Source organism: Manis javanica, chromosome 3, assembly GCF_040802235.1.
Source record: "Manis javanica isolate MJ-LG chromosome 3, MJ_LKY, whole genome shotgun sequence".
NCBI classification, from domain to species: Eukaryota; Metazoa; Chordata; class Mammalia; order Pholidota; family Manidae; genus Manis; species Manis javanica.
In genome coordinates, this window is record NC_133158.1 from 48,183,802 (window position 1) to 48,200,416 (window position 16,615).

The window sequence follows — 16,615 nt, forward strand, 5'->3', positions numbered from 1 at the left end:
TCATTTGGGATTGTTCTTCCTTCTTCAAATATGCCTGGATTGCTTTATACTTTTCTCTTAAGACTGCTTTTGCTGCGTCCCAAAGAAGTTGGGGCTTTGTGTTGTTGTCATTTGTTTGCATATATTGCTGGATCTCTATTTTAATTTGGTCTTTGATCCATTGATTATTTAGGAGCATATTGTTAAGCCTCCATGTGTTTGTGAGCCTTTTTGCTTTCTTTGTACAGTTTATTTCTGGTTTTATACCTTTGTGGTCTGAGAAGTTGGTTGGTAACATTTCAATCTTTTGGAATTTACTGAGGCTCTTTTTGTGACCTAGTATGTGGTCTATTCCGGAGAATGTTCCATGTGCACTTGAGAAGAATGTATATCCTGTTGCTTTTGGATGTAGAGTTCTATATGTGTCTATTAGGTCCATCTGTTCTAGTGTGTTATTCAGTGCCTTTGTGTCCTTACTTATATTCTGTCTGGGGGATCTGTCCTTTGGAGTGAGTAGTGTGTTGAAGTCTCCCAAAATGAAAGCATTGCATTCTATTTCCTCCTTTAGTTCTGTTAGTATTTGTTTCAGATATATTGGTGCTCCTGTATTGGGTGCATATATGTTTATAATGATTATGTCCTCTTGTTGGACTGAGGCCTTTATTATTATGTAATGTCCTTATTTATCTCTTGTTACTTTCTTTGTTTTGAAGTCTATTTTGTCTGGTAGTAGTATTGCAACACCTGCTTTTTTCTCCCTATTGTTTGCATGAAATATCTTTTTCCATCCCTTGACTTTTAATCTATGCATGTCTTTGGGTTTAGGTGAGTCTCTTGCAAGCAGCATATAGATGGGTCTTGCTTTTTTATCCATTCTATTACTCTGTGTCTTTTCATTGGTGCATTCAGTCCATTTACATTTAGGGTGATTATTGAAAGATATGTACTTATTGCCATTGTAGGATTTAGATTCATGGTTACCAAAGGTTCAAGGTTAGCTTCTTTACTACCTTACTGTCTAACTTAACTCACTAATTGAGCTATTATAAATGCAGCCTGGTAATTATTTCTCTCCCTTTTTATTCTTCCTCCTCCAATCTTCATATGTTGGGTGTTTTGTTCTGGGCTCTTTTTAGGAGTGCTCCCATCTAGAGCAGTCCCTCTAAAATACCCTGTAGAGGTGGTTTGTGGGAGGCAAATTCCCTCAACTTTTGCTTGTCTGGGAATTGTTTGATCCCTCCTTCATATTTAAATAATAATCTTTGTGCATACAGTATCCTTGGTTCAAGGCCCTTGTGTTTCATTGCATTAAATATATCATGACATGCTCTTCTGGCCTGTAAGGTTTCTGTTGAGAAGTCTGATGATAGCCTGATGGGTTTTCCTTTCTAGGTGACCTTTTTTCTCTCTCTCGCTGCCTTTAATACTCTGTCCTTGTCCTTGATCTTTGCCATTTTAATTATTATGTGTCTTGGTGTTGTCCTCTTTGGGTCCCGTCTCTAAGGAGTTCTGTGTGCCTCTGTAGTCTGAGCAACTATTTCCTCCCCCAGTTTGGGGAAATTCTCAGCAATTATTTCTTCAAAGACACTTTCTATCCCTTTTTCTCTCTCTTCTTCCTCTGGTACTGCTATAATGTGGATTGTTCCTTTTGGATTGGTCACACAGTTCTTTTAATATTGCTTCATTCCTGGAGATCCTTTTATCTCTCTCTGCATCAGCTTCTATGCATTCCTGTTCTCTGGTTTCTATTCCATCAATGTCCTCTTGCATCTTACCCATTCTGATTCTAAATGCTTCCAGGGATTCTTTCACTTCTGTAATCTCCCTCCGGATGTCATCCCTTAGCTCTTGTATATTTCTCTGCAGCTCCATCAGCATGTTTATGATTTTTATTTTGAATTCTTTTACATGAAGATTGGTTAGGTGTATCTCCTTCTCAGTGGTTGTGATTTTGGTCTCTATCAAATTCTTCTGCTTTTTCATGTCAATAGAGACAGTTTGTGAAGCTGGCGCAAGTGATGGCTGGGAGAACATCCCTTCCTGTTGGTTTGTGGCCTTCCTCTCCTGGGAGAACAGTGCCCTCTAGCAGCTTTTGCTGGGCAGCTGTGTGCAGATGGGGCTTCTGATTGTTGCCCAGCCACTCTGGAGTTAAGCTCTGCAGTTGCTGTGGGCATAGCCTGCCTCGTGCTACTGCTCCAATATGGCGTGGCCGTGTCGGAGAGGAAACGGGGTTCTTGCAGGTGTGGATGTAGTCTGGCTGTTGTCCTGTGTATTCTGGTCTCTCTTTTAGGAAGAGTTGAATTTGTTGTCTTTTCAAAAATATTGTGGTTTTGGGAGTAGATTTCCACTGCTCTACTCATGCCGCCATCTTGGCTCCTTCCTGGAACATATTTTTATGTGCCTGTGGCTATTTGTATGTATTCTTTGGAAAGTGTCTATTCAGGTTCTCTGCTAATTTTTTGGTACTGGGTTATTTGGTTTCCATGGTGTTGAATCATATCAGTTCATTGTTTATTTTGTATATCAACCCCTTATCAGATATACAATTTGGGAATATATACTCTCATATAGTAGGTAGACTTTTTGTTCTGTTGATGGTTTCCTTTGCTGTACAGCAGCCGTACAGCTTGATGTAGTCCCACTTGTTTAATTTTCCTTTAGTTTCCATCACGCAGGAAAATATATCAGAAGAACTTTCTCCTCCTCATGCTTAAGAGATGCCTACCTATGCTTTATATTAAGATTGTTCTGGTTTTGTGTCTTATATTTAGGTCTTTAATCCATTTTGAGTTGACTTACATGTACGGTGTTAGACAGTGGTCCAGTTTCTTTCTCATGCACAGAGTTCTCCAGTTATTCCCAGACAATTTATTGTAGAGATGGAGTTTCCTCATTGTATATTCTTGGTTCCGTTCTCATATATTAATTGAATATATATGGTTGGGCTCACTATTCTGTTCTGTTGATCTATGTGTCTGTTCTTTGTGTTCATGTCATACTGTTTTAAGTGATTTAGCTTTGTAATATAACTTGAAATCAGGGACTCTGACAACCCAAGCTTTGTTATTCTTTCTCAATTTTGCTTTGGCCACTCAGAGCCTTCTGTGTTTCCATATAATTTTTAGGATGATTTACTCTAGTTCATTGAAAACTGCCACTGGTATTTTCATAGGGATTGTACTGAATCTGTAAATCACTTTGGGCAGGATGGCCATTTTGACAATGTTAATTCTTCCTATCCATGAGTAAGGGATAGCTTTCCATTTCTTTGTGTCATTTTCACTTTCTTTCATCAGTGTCTTTATTTTTCAGAGGATAGGTCTTTCACCTCCTCAGTTAGGTTTTTTTCCTTGACATTTTAGTCTTTTTGATGCAATTGCAAATGGAATTGTTCTCTTGATTTCATTCCACTAGTTCATAATTAATATACAGGAATGCAGTCCAGTTCTCTATATTATTTTGTATCTTGCAGCTTTACTAAATCCAAGTTCTAATAGTGTTTTGTTTAGGGTTTTCCATAAACAGGATCATGTCATCCACAAATAGTGACAGTTTTGCTTCCTTCTTACCAGTTTGCATGACTTTCATCTATTTTTCTTGTGTGGTTGCTATGGCTAGGAACTCCAGTACTTTCCTGAATAGAAGTGGTGACTGTGAGCATCCTTGTTTTGATGCTGATCTTAGAGGAAAAGTTTTCAGTTTTTTGTCATTCATTATGATGTTAGCTGTGGGTTTGTTTTATATGGCCTTTATTATATAGAGGGATGTCCTCTCTATACCTACTTTGTTGAGTTTTTATCATGAATGGGTGAAGATTCACATGCTTTTTCATCAACTATTGAGATGATCATATGGATTTTATCCTTCCTTTTGTTGATGTGTTGTATCCCACTGATTGATTTATGAGGCTTGTACCATTCTTACATCCCTGCAATAAATCCTGCTTGTTTGTAATGGGTAATCATTTGATGTATATTTGAAATCAGTTTTGTAATATTTTGTTGAGGATTTTGCATTCAGGTTTGTCAACAATATTGGTATGGAATTTTCTGTTTTGGATTGCCATTTTCTATTTTCTGTAGTTGGGTGATGCACACCTCTTAGAATTAGTTTGGAAGTATTTTCTCCTTTATTTTTGGAATCCTTTAAAAATGACAAGTGTTAGCCCATGTTTAAATATTTGGTGAAATTCACCCAGGAAGCCATCTATCTTTTCTTTGTGGGCACATTTTGATTACTATTGAATTCATTACTGGTTATCTGTCTGTTCAGATTTACTATTTCTTCCTCCTTTGTTCTTGGAATATTGTACATTTTGAGGCATTTGTCCATTTCTTCTAAGTTATCCAATTTATTGGCATCTAATTTTTCATAGACATTTCTAATAATTCTTTACATTTCTATGGTTTTGCTTGTGATTGTTCTTCTTTTGATTCTGATTTTGTTTATTTTTGTCCTCTCTCCTTTTTATAGTTTTTTGATAAGTCTTTCTATGGATTTGTCTATTTATTTAATTAACTAAAAAAAACAGTGGTTGGTTTCATTGTTTTTTTTTTTTCAATTGTTTTCTTATTCTGTATTTTATTCATTTCTGCACTCCATCTACTTACTTTGGCCTTTTATTGTTTTTCTTTTTCTTGGTCTTTTAATTGTGAGATAATGTTGTTCATTTGGGACTATTCTTTTTTCTAGAGATAGAACTTTGTAGCTATGTAGTTCCCTCTCAGAAACACTTTTTTTTGCATATTTTTGGTTTTTCTGGTTTTTTGGTCTCTATATATTGTTGGATTTCCTCTTTGAACTCTTCATTGATCCAGTGGTTTTTTAAAAGTATATTGATTTACCTCAATGCTTGTTTTTTTTTCAAGTAATTAATTGCAAGTTTCATACCATTGTGGTCTCAAAAGATGTTTGATATAATCGAAATTTTTAAAAATTAATTGATACTTTTTTTGTGTTGTAGTATGTGATCTGTTTGGAGAATGTTCCATATGCACTTGAGAAGAATGTGTATTCTGCTGCTCTGGGATGGAATGTTCCATATCTATGCATTAAGTCTAGCTGGTCTAATGTTGTCCAACATGACTGTTTCCTCATTTATCTTTGGTCTGGATGATCTATGCAGTGATGTAAGTGTCCTGTTAAAATTCCCTAGCATTATTGTGCTGCTGTCTGTTTCTCTGTTTAGTTCTGTTAGTATCTGTTTTATATATTTTGCTCTCCTATGTTAGGGATATAGATATTTACAATTGTTACATCCTCCTGTCTAACTGATCCCTTTATAATTCTGTAATGCCCTTCTTTGTTTATTTACTTTCTTTGTTTTGAATTCTATTTTGCCTGAGGAAAGTATTGCTACTCTTGCTCTATTCTTTTATTTGTTTGAAATCTTTTTCAATCCCTTCCCTTTTAGTCTATGTATGTTTTTATGTCTGAAATGAATCTCCTGTAGGCAGCATGTAGATGGGTCTTGTTTCTTAATCCATCTTGCTGCAGTATATCTTTTGTTTTGCACGTTTAATGCATTTATATTTCAAGCAATTGGTGATAGGTATGTACTTATTGTCATTTTCTGATCTATTCTCTTTTTTTGAGGTTCTCTTTCCTTTCTTCATCTTTATACTCTTCTCTTATGAGATTATGGTTTTCTTTAATGTTTTGCTTGATTCATTTCTTTTTCTTTTGTGCCAGTGAATTGTTTTAATGTTCACTTATCTTGGAAACTTTTGGTCTCTTCTTCAAGTAAGAATAATAACCTTACTGGGTAGAGCAGATTTTTCTCTTTCAATATTTTGAATATTGCAAGCTACTCCATCCAGACTATAAAGTTCCTGAGAAGTCTGCTGATAGCCTTGAGTAATTTTCTTTATAGGGAACTGTCTGCCTCTCTCTTGCTGATTTTAAGATTCTCTTTTTATCTTGAGTATTTGCCATTTGAATTACTGTGTGTCTTGGTGGTGTCCTCCTGTGGTTCATCCTGTTAGGGGCTCTTTGTGCTTCCAGGACCTGGGTCTCTATTTCCTTGACCCTGTAGGATCTGCTTCTATGTCTTCAAATGTACTTTCGTCCCCTTTGCCCTTTATTCCTCCTTCTGGGGCCCCTTCTGTGAAAATACTGTTTTTTCTGTTGTTATGACACAGCTCTGTTAGCATTTTCTCATGTTTAAAAATACTTTTTCTCTCTGTTCCTCAGCTTGTTTACTTGGCAGTTCTCAATCCTCCTACACGCTGGTGAGCACCACTGCCTTCTGCAGCCTGCTATTTGTATTGATTATTTGGTTATTCTGTTATTTGTTTTTTTCATTACTACTGTATTTGTTATTTTGGTGAATGTGTTCTTCTGCTCTCAGTGTCTCTTTTTAATTTTTCTGTCTCTTGTTGAAATTCTCCTTTACTCCCAATTTGATTTTCACATATTAGTGAGCGTCTTTATGCCTGTTACTTTGGATTCTTTATGACGAAGACTGCTTATCCCCATTTCCTAAGCCCTTTTCCTGGTGTTCTGTATTGGAACATACTCCTCTGCCTCCTCATGTTGTCTGAGTCTCTGTGTTTCTTCCTTTGCATTAGATAGAAGGGCTGTGTGCCTCCTGGTTTAGAAAGCAATGCCTTTATGAAGTAGGCATTCTCTAGTGCCTAGAACCTCAAAACGCTGTGCTCCCAAGAGCCTGGTTCTGTGCTGCCTCTGAGTCGTGGTTGCTTTTAATCAGATGTGGGCATAGTCCATCTTACTGCCTGTGTGCAAGTAATGGGTCATCCCACAGCTGGCCTCTGCATGCCTGTGTGATGTGACTCACTGTGGGAATGCTGGGATTCACTGTGGGCATAGCTTTTTTCTGCCTTTAATCAGCAATGGTGGCCCCTGTTGAGCTGAGCATGCAAGGTAGAGCAGGTTTGCAAGGCCGCTCTGGGTGAGCCAGAGAAGCAGGTAGAGAGATTCAGAGCTGGTGTGATAGGTCAGACCGGTTGTTCTTGGAAAGTGTTGCCTGTCTGCCCTTTCTCCTCTGGTAAGAGCTCCTTCCAAGCCAACCACCCTCACCGATTTCTGTGTTGTCTGTGGCTATCATTCTGCTCCAACATGATCTGAGTGCCACCAGACCCTGTGGCTTATAAAGGTGAAAACACTTACTACATGACTCTTTCCATAACGTTTACTTATCTCTGAGTTGTACTTTCCCTTCTCTACCTAGCCTGGCTATAGGTCTACTAGATACCTGACAGTTGGTTCATAAACAGTCCATATAAATGGACATATGTAAAGAACTATTTATTTGTCTCAGATTGTCATTTGTCAGTGTGATGTTTCTCCCTATATCACAGAGTTATCTCAACTCAGTCACAGAGAAGTACCCAGTGGAAGCAGTAGTCCATGGGCAGAAACGCATTCCTGGTGTTCTTTATTTTCTGGATGGGGATATTTTGGATAGAGTCAAAATAATGTCATTTGGCCCAAATGCAGATATTGCACACACTTGGGCCAATGAAGGGAAGTCTGATAGGAGTCCTTGCTCTACATTCTTTTCCTTGACATAGTGTCAGTCAGCCTCAGCATCTGAGGGACAAGGGGCAAATACACAGGGGTCCTCACTCCTTCTCCTGTCCTCTGAGTGCTCTCCACGCCCCCATGTCCATTCTCACCCACTCAGGCAGCAGGCCTTCTGAAGGATCTTGCCCTCTATCTTCTATTCACTCAGCATTTCTGGTATGGATTCTTGGTAGGACTCTGAGAACAAGCTTTGTCACTGCACAGATGGTTGTGTTCATATAAAGCCAGCCCTCCTTCAAGTGTACTTTGTTCTTTGTATCTTCCACAAACTTGCTGGCAAGCCCTACCAGCTCCTCCTCTGTGATGGTCTCACTCTTACACTACTGCTTCACTTCTGGGCTGCACTGCTGAAGAGCTACCAAGTTCACCATGGCAGAGACATGCACCATTCTTCCAAAAATTCAACACCTGTTATTACATAGAAAGTGTGTACAAGAATGATAAATACAAATGTCACTGGGGTTTTGTCCTTTGGAGAGGCAATAACCAGCTGCTGTGAGCTTTAGTGAAGACTGCCTTGTGCAGAAAGGACATGATACAGTCCTGAAACTTGTGTTACCTATACTGTCTCAGATGATGTCAGAGAAATGCTCTAAAGGGGAAAGTCATTCCCAGAAGTTGCATAAGAAAATGAGAAGCAATTATACAGAAACATACTAATATGAATGTAAGGAGCTGCTCACTAGGATGACTTCAGGATCTAAGTACATGTAGACAGCGCTCTCTGTATATGTGTGTGGTGACCATCCGAAGGATGACTGGTTTACTGGCAGTTAAATGATGAATGCAGCACATCTCGTTGGAAGGCTGACAGTCTGCACAAGCCTCAGAACACTGGATTGCATTCAATTTTCTCTATGTTTGGGTTTTATCAACTTTAGAGTATTGACTAATGGAGTGATTATGTGGTACTTGAGAGTGGCAGTGGAAAAAGGGTCTAGTAAGGGACAGTGTCCAAAGAAATGATGCATTGATCCATGCTACACCGTGGATGAAGCCTGAGAGCATTTAGGTAAAGTGAGAGTTTGTTTTGTTCCATATATCATCTGTGGTTAGTGGGAGTTAACACGACCTGGGAGAAGGCAGATTTTATGACAGAGAGACAGACAAAACATGCTAAGGTCTTATACAACCACCCGAAGGACGTTTGGGAGGGAGTAAGCATGTGGATGGTAGAGAGAAGGCTCAGGAAGGAAAATACTCAAGAAGGTCGCCCCTTAGGAGGTGTTACAATTGTCCCAGGTGGTCATGTGTTGTAGAGGTGGGGTGGAGGAGGAGGCCTGTGGAGAAACTCAGGTGGACATCTCCTGGGACCTGGTTAATGATTATAACAGATGTGCATGTGACCTCCAGGGACTGGTGGGTGGATTAAGTCACATGCCAAATGGTTGGGGAAAGGATGAGTGTGTTCTGGAAATGAATTTCATGGGGTGGGTCCTGGGGATGGATGGCCCTCAGGACGAGATTGACTGGCAATGAGACACGTATGTGAGTCTGGAGTCTGGGAATGTTGTGGGCAGTGACACATATTGGGGGATTCTAATAAAGTGGGGCTGTGATGTTTCCACTCTCCTGAATATGCTCCCCCTGAGAGAGAGAGAAGGAGGAGAGAGGGCAAGAAGGCCCACTGAGGGACCCCATGTGAGAGAGGCAGGGAGGAAGGAAAGGACCTGCTGGGTTCCCTTGACTGAAGAGATGGGGATGCGAAAGAGGCAGTTGTGCAGGGAACAGAGCGCTGATGGCCACTGACAAGTGTGTAGTCCTGAGGAGGGGGCACTGGGCCCTGAGGGGACACACCCTGGGGTCCAGTGTAGCAGAGCAGGGAGAGGGAGCCGGGCCTCAGGTGAGGTCAGGGGCAAGGGGCCAGGACCTGCCAGAGACGCCTCATGGGAACTGCCAGCCCAACTCACCTTGAGGTCTCTATTGGCAGCAGCTCTGTGTAGTCCTCTCTGGTGTTGAAAACCCTGGTTTTAATTGTCACATCTGGCTACATATGTAGGTGAAGGGTACAGTAGTCTAGGGGAGAGAGAAAGCAGAGTTAGTAATCAGTGTCCATGTGGGAAACTTTCAAAGACAGAATTGTTTTTCTTATAAAGTCTGATGACTCCTAGAAAATGTCTGGTCTCAGGTAACTGTACTGTGTCACTTTTAATATCCTGGCTCCTCAATGCTGCATAGTGGGTAAGATGGCTCCACTGAGGAAAGCTAAGGGAAAGATGCATAGTGGCATCTCTGTGTATCATTCCTTGCAATTTCCTGTTTATTTCATAAATGGTTACAAATTCACCAAACTATTCCAAAGTCCAAACAAACAGAAGGGAAATCTGGATGAGTTTCATGGTTCTGATCCATGATAAAGCAAAGGTTATCTGGCTGCATAGGTTTATAAATTCTGGGGGATTTTGTTGACCTTATGCCTGGCGTGTGCCCTCCTTCCCCACGGAGCCCCTTGCAGATTCCACAGGAGCTAATGGCCACAGGGCAGTGGTTCAGGATGAGCCCCAGCCCACCGTGGCTGGACTCCCTCCAGGGGCTGCCGGCCCTCCCAGAAACCAGCTCGTAACTCTGGAAGGTGACAGGCATTTTGTTACACAACCCCAGGAGCCAATGTAATACAGGTGTCTGATGCAAAGGCTGGGTGGGGTTTGTGTCCCCTGGCGTGGAGAGTGTGCAGGACTCTGGCCACAGCAGCTGTGGGGGACTCTGATTTTGGAGGTCAGGCCACACTTTCAGAAGCTTCACAAGAATGGTTTCTGGTGAGCATCATAGCAGCTAAAATCTGGGGCCTCTCGATTCTTCTTTCCTTCAAGGTGAGTCAGTGTGGGTAAAACTGTCCCATTTCCAGAATCTGTCACCTGGCCTTAGTGCATCTCCGTATCAGTGGGTAATTATACGGGGAACAAGGCATATAAGAATCAGAGAGGTTGGGCGGGGCCCCTTCGTGCAGCCGGGTCATGACAGACCTGGGCAAGTAGAAGTGGATGACTGCTTGTGAGCAATAAACGGGTTTCTCCCACTTTTTTTCTCCCTTTGACTGATTTCAGTTTCAACTGTATTTTGTCCGGTCTGGGGAAAATACTCCCCCCACGTAGCCCTGGAGTTACATCTGATGGTAATCGGCAGGATCTCTGAACGTGAAGTCTGTCTTCATGGGTGTGACCCTTGGATGGGCGGCCCCAAGAGGTGGTGGGGAGATACCCTCAACCCTCCCTGTGGATGGTGGGGAGGCCCCAGTGTCTGCATTGGTGTAGGGTGCAGCTTTCCCTGGGATCGCGGGATCTGTGGGGCTTCCAGTTGGGGAGCCCCTAGTGGGGAATGGGTCTGGGGTAAAGCACCTCCTAGGGCAGTGGGGCCTCCCCAGTTTGGGGGACGTGTGGAGACACTGGAGTTTGTCTAACTAGCCCTCTGTGTGGTAGGACACTGCTTCGAGGCCCTGAGTGGCTGTGTATCAGCCGGGGTTTTGGGATGTCTGTTTTTCGAGATAGTGGGAAGGGTTATTGAGGGGAGAGAGAGACTTTAGCAGGAGGGAGACACACTGAAGCACTGCCTGGAGGAGCTGGGCAGTGACCTACAGGATGCCCTCATGAGACACAGACAACTGTTGAGAAGAGAGTGACGCCCCTGGAAGATTCCTGAGCAGCAGCAGAGTGAGGAGGCAGCAGGAGAATCTGCGTTGCAGGAGCCTTGGGGGATGGGGTGGGGAGTGGGGTAGGGAGGGGTGGTGTCCTCAGCCCCGGAGGTGGTAGAGCAGATGTCAAGAGATTAGGTTGTGGGGCCCAGGGCCAAAGTGTCGCTGAGGCCAACTCCAAGGCACCAGACACTCCCTCGTTAAAGGCTACCTGGTTGTAATTAAGGAAATAAAGAAGCAACAATTTTGGGCACCTCAGGGGTGGAGCTGCGCCCTCTCCAGGTTGTGGAGCACTACATGCCTGTGCCTTTATGCATGATGAGCTGGTGGACATGGGCAACCGGTCTCAGTTCAAGCTGTCAGAATCTCTGCCTACATGGCTTTTGTGTCTCTGGGTTATAGGAATGGAAAACATTGTTATGTTGGGATCTGTAATGGATAGACTGGCTTCCCTGATGATTTTCTCTTCCCTCCAGCAGCAGTTGCAAGATGCCCATCGACACCTCAGGGAATCAGGCACTTGTGGATTGGCTGACAGTAGCCATCAGCACAGTTTGGCCTAATCAGGGTGATTTACCACTTACCCACTAGCTGGAAAACATGTGCAGAGCTCCAGGAGGTGTTACAGGAATTGGACATGAATAATATCATCTGTAGTTTGGACCTCCATGGCCCCAGTGAGGAGCTGTGCACCACAGGAATGAGAAATCTGCTGTTCCATGCAGCTCCCCCATCTCTCCTTGTGTCCCTCGTGACTATTCTTGCCACCCACACAGTGCAGCCTAAGAGTGAGGCTACTCATAGTATAGCAGATCTAGGGGAGGTTGAAACAATAAGAGCACAGGAGGAAGTACAGGCTATGACTGAAAGGAGAGCTGCAAAGGGTCTGTGTAGGTCTTGAGGACCCAGATGTGGGTTGGTTTGATAAAAGGATGGGGTAGTGAAAGAAAAAGTTGATCGGCAGCCCAATAGGATCTTGTTAGGATTGTGGCATGAATTAAAGCCAGAGTAGCACTTCCAGCTGCTCAGGTCCAGGACACGGAAGCCAGAACCAAAGCCACATGTCCAGCCTGTGTCCCTGCAAGACTTCCTGGGGACAGGGATTGATTGGTTGTTGTGGCTTGACTGAGGGTTGGGTCAAGGCCCAGACCTTGGGAAATGGAGTGGGAACTGGAGGCCCCGTGTAGAATTCACAAGTTATTGGTCATCTGTGAATGAGCAATGTGTCTTGGTACTGGTTGACTGAAGATCTGAATGTTCTGTGATTTCTGGCAACCCTGAGCATTTCCTTGGGACCCTTGCTGTGAAAGATGGCTGCAGATGAGTTCAGACTGAGGGTATGTGTGGGAAAGTGAGTTCTGAGGTGACATAATCAGCACCTACCTGTAGAGCTACCTGAACCCTCAGTGGGTGAGAAATAATGAGCACTATAAATTTCCCTGGGGACACAAGGAAATTGGAGATACTCTATAGGAGTTGGAGAAGGTGGACATCATAAAGCCCACTCATAGTCCTTTAAGTTCCCCAGTGTGGCCAGTGAAGAAGCCGGACAGCTGTTAGCGCATGACCATGGATTATAAGTATCTGAATAAAGTCACACCTCCTTTGGGTGCTGCTCTCCCCTCTATAGCTTCCCTTATAGGCACACTCAGTCATGAAGTAGGGATATACCATCATGTTGTGGACCTTGCTAATGCTGTCTTCTCTATTAACATAGCGTAGGAAAGTCAAGAACAGTTTGCCTTCACGAGGGGAGCCTGGCAGTGCACATTCAGTCTTAGATTTAGAATGGGCAGTTCCTAGGCTGCTGCAACATCTACAGGAGAAAGGATGGGCTGTGAACAGCACCAAAGTTCAGGGATCTGGTTTGTCTATGTAGTTCTTGCAGTTGTCTGGTTTCGTAAAATGAAGGTTGTCCCAGAGGCAGTCACAGACATTTCCAGGCTTTCCCTACCCCTGCCACTGTGGCAGGATTACAACAGATTTGGGGTCCTTTGGGGTACTGGAAAGTGTTCATCCCACACCTGGTGCAAACTCTGAAGCCCTTATACCGGTTGGTGCTAAGGAGCATAAGGTGGGTATCGGGTGAAACATGTGCAGCTGCTTTTAGTGCAGGTGAGCAAGCAGTCATGGCCGTACAGGCCTTGTGTGTAATGGACTCACCGTGGCCCTGTGTACTGGATATTCATGTAACTGAAGACTGTTAAGGATGGGGCCTTTGGTAGTGGCTTGAATGGACATGACAACCTCCTGGATTCTTGTCACAAGTAGGGAAAGGAGCAGAGGTCCAGTGCACCTTGAAAGAGAAGCAGCTGGGTCTTGTGTACCTTGCCTTTCTGGCAATGGAGTCCATCACTGGAACAGCTCTGACCATGATAATAACCATCTATCCCATCGTGGTGTGCATGCAAGATTGGATCCAAAGCCCACGGAGTGGCGTTGCACAGATGCATACACGGGACATTTGGGGTGCATATTTAATGCAGTGTAGTGCCCTCTCTTCTCACCCCTTATGTGGAGAACTCTAACGCTTATTGTGGCCAGTGACATATACCAGTGGAAAACAGGAAGAACTTGTTATTGAGCTATTGGTAGCCAAGATGCTTTATGAGGACAGAAAAGCCCCTGTAACTGAAGTTGCTTTGTATAGAGACGGCTATGGTCGTGGGCAGCCCCAAAGAGGAGGGGTATGGCTTTTCATCCGAGGACTGCGACCATGTGGATAAGGACAGATTGGAGAAGAGCAGTGAAGGGGCTGACCTGTGGGCAGTATGGCTCCTGACCACCCAGGAGCCCCTACCTATAGTTGTCTGCACTGACCGCTGGGCCCTCTATCGGGGCTTCACCCTGTTCCTGTTGACATGATAACATGCCAATTGGATAGTTGGTCACTGGCCCCTTCAGGGGCAAGTGTTATGGCAACATTTATGGGCCTGTGGTCAGACTGAAACAGTTACTGTATGTCATGTGACTAGCCATTTGCCTTTGGCATCTCCAGGGAACGATGAAGCAGACACATTGGTGCAGGTGCTTTTGCTAGAAGGAAAGCCTGCCTCCGATGTGGCCCAGTGGTTGTATCAGCATTTGTTCCCCATGGGTCAAAAGACAATGTGGGCTGTACCCCTTTGAGGGGGCTTGCCGTTGCCCTTTGAAGGTGTCAGCAGAGCCTGGAAGGAGTGCTTTGTGCACTCCAAGAGGGACTTACACTGAGTCGTGCAGCAACATGTGACAACATTATAGCGGCTGATACCCCTTGTCAGGTGACAAATGGAGTATATTGGGCTTCTCCTGTGTCAGAAGGGTACCAATATGCCATAGGTTGTGTGAACACAGCTATTGGACTGTTTGCTTTTCCTGCATTTTGTGCAGATCAGCAACAAAAGGGACCTAGAGGGTTTCTTTGCTACCTGTGGCCAGCCTTGGTTGATGGAGAGAGATCCAGGCACCCACTTTACTGGACTGCATGATGAGAATGGGTGCAGCAATTAGGAAAAAAGTGCAAGTTTCATGTGCCATACAATCCTACCACAGCAGGTGTGATAGAGAGGTTCACTGGTTTGTTGAAGCCTGGTCTGAAGTCAGACAGAAATGGTCTACAGGGCTGGTCAGTTCGCTTATGGACAGTGCTATGGCATTAGAATGAGAATCCCCAAAAGGAGCCTTAAACTCTGTGGACATGTTGAGACACATTGCTGCCTCTCCTGTACAACTGTATGTGCCAAACAAAGAGTAGATATTGAAGCCAGGATATGGCTGGAAGAGCAACATCCTACTGGTGGCCCCAAGTGCATTAAATGCTGCAGACTGTGTTGAGTGGACATGGCTCTGGATATTTTGACAAATGTAACAACAGTGGCTGGCGCTTCTGTCACCTTGGGGAAAAGGCCTGGAAGCTGGCCTTCTACACGTTCTTGGAGTAACAGTCGTGTTCCACCCAAAGATCATGGTGTTAAGTGCATCTTACGGGGTAGTTTTATTTTATCTTTATGGTCAGTGCACATACCACCCATAACCCTATGTATTACTCATCTGTAACTCCCACAGGGAGGGGGGTGAAAGTCTGGTATAGTAGATGAAATCAAGATCCATTCCTGCCACTGTCCTTTAACAGGACCACTCTCCTACATGCATCCCACCTGATGGAAAATTTTACCTATGCTGGTGTCACTAAATATGGATCTTTTCTCCCTTAAGGGTATTTTCTTATAAAATCCATGTGTTGTGTACCTGTCCCCCAGCTGCAGCTGCTGGGTGATGATTGCTCTGACCTCCCAACCCATTCAGCTACTGACTGCCTGTGGAATGGGTGAGCTAGGGACTAAATCTGCATAGGACTTTGAACTAGGTGAATTCTCCAGCTTGAGGATTATCATGATTTTATTGCCGTTGATATTGTATGTTATTAGTCTGGTTACAGTGCTCCAGTTTTCTCACACAGGGGCCATTGCGGAAGATGGTGAGTGAGTTGATTGTGAGGAGAGATGTCTGGGCAGGTGGGCTGTGGGTAACATTACAACATTTCTGTAATATGCATCCAGGCCTCAGGGCATCTCCATATCAACAGATGTTTCCATGGGGTGGAGAGAAGTAGTCCATTGCCGTACAGTGGGTAGTTACAGGGGAACTAGGGCATATCTGGACTTGAGAGGTTGTGTGGCACCACTTTTTGCAGTTGGGTCATGAGAGACATGGGCAAGTACACGTGGACAGCTGCTTGTATGCAATAAAAGGGTTTCCCCCACTTTATTTCTCCCTTTGACTGATTTTTGTTTCAAAGGTATTTAGCCCCAGACTAGGAAAATATCTCTTCCTGGGACTTACAGTCAGATTGTTCCAGAAAGCTCATAATGGAAAAACTCTTGGCTGACTTCTACATAGATACCTTGTGCAGACCTGGGCACAGCACTCATATAATCTGGGTGGAGAGGTGGACAGGCATGCTTCCCCAAACCAAGACATGCTAGCGATGCACAGTGTATGGTGGAGATCCTAGGCAGTTCAGCTGAAAGTCTTTTGTGTGGGGATCAGAGGAGAAAGACGAGTCCAGATTCATTGGCTTGGCTGTGGGCCCATCTCCCTGCAGAATGAATTTGGTTTCCCTAAAATGGATTGATATTACTTGAATAGGTTAAGTGTTTCTGGGGACGAAAATGATTGCTGTGCTTCCTTAAGAGAAAACCAAGAAGGAGAGTTAGAGAAAATAGGTCCTGTGATTAGACTTTCACTGTGGGCAGGGTTCATGCCCTGGTGGGAGTCCAGGTGTGCTCCAGGTGGGAGGGGTATGTATGAGCTCTAACTCTGTGCCAGACCGATGATTGGTGGTTTCATTTCGTGATTCTATAATCCCTAAATCTGCAAAATGTCAAGTTTATTGGTTTTGTTCCACTTCAGAGTTAAGAATGATACTTATAATAAGCTATTATATTTAAGTTCTGGAGAAAAAAGAGATTTTTTGTGATACCA

General features: G+C 43.7%; 1 long non-coding RNA gene across 3 annotated transcripts in view; it reads left to right on the forward strand.

Moving 5' to 3' along the window:
- Positions 1-8,923: 8,923 nt before the first annotated feature.
- Positions 8,924-16,615, forward strand: part of LOC140848375 (uncharacterized) — a 127,295-nt gene continuing 119,603 nt past the window's right edge. For 2 of the 3 annotated variants that reach the window (XR_012129144.1, XR_012129143.1), the window contains exon 1: positions 8,924-10,334. This is a non-coding gene — a long non-coding RNA (uncharacterized lncRNA). The remainder of the gene's footprint in view (positions 10,335-16,615) is intronic. The other variant, XR_012129145.1, reaches the window with a different exon arrangement.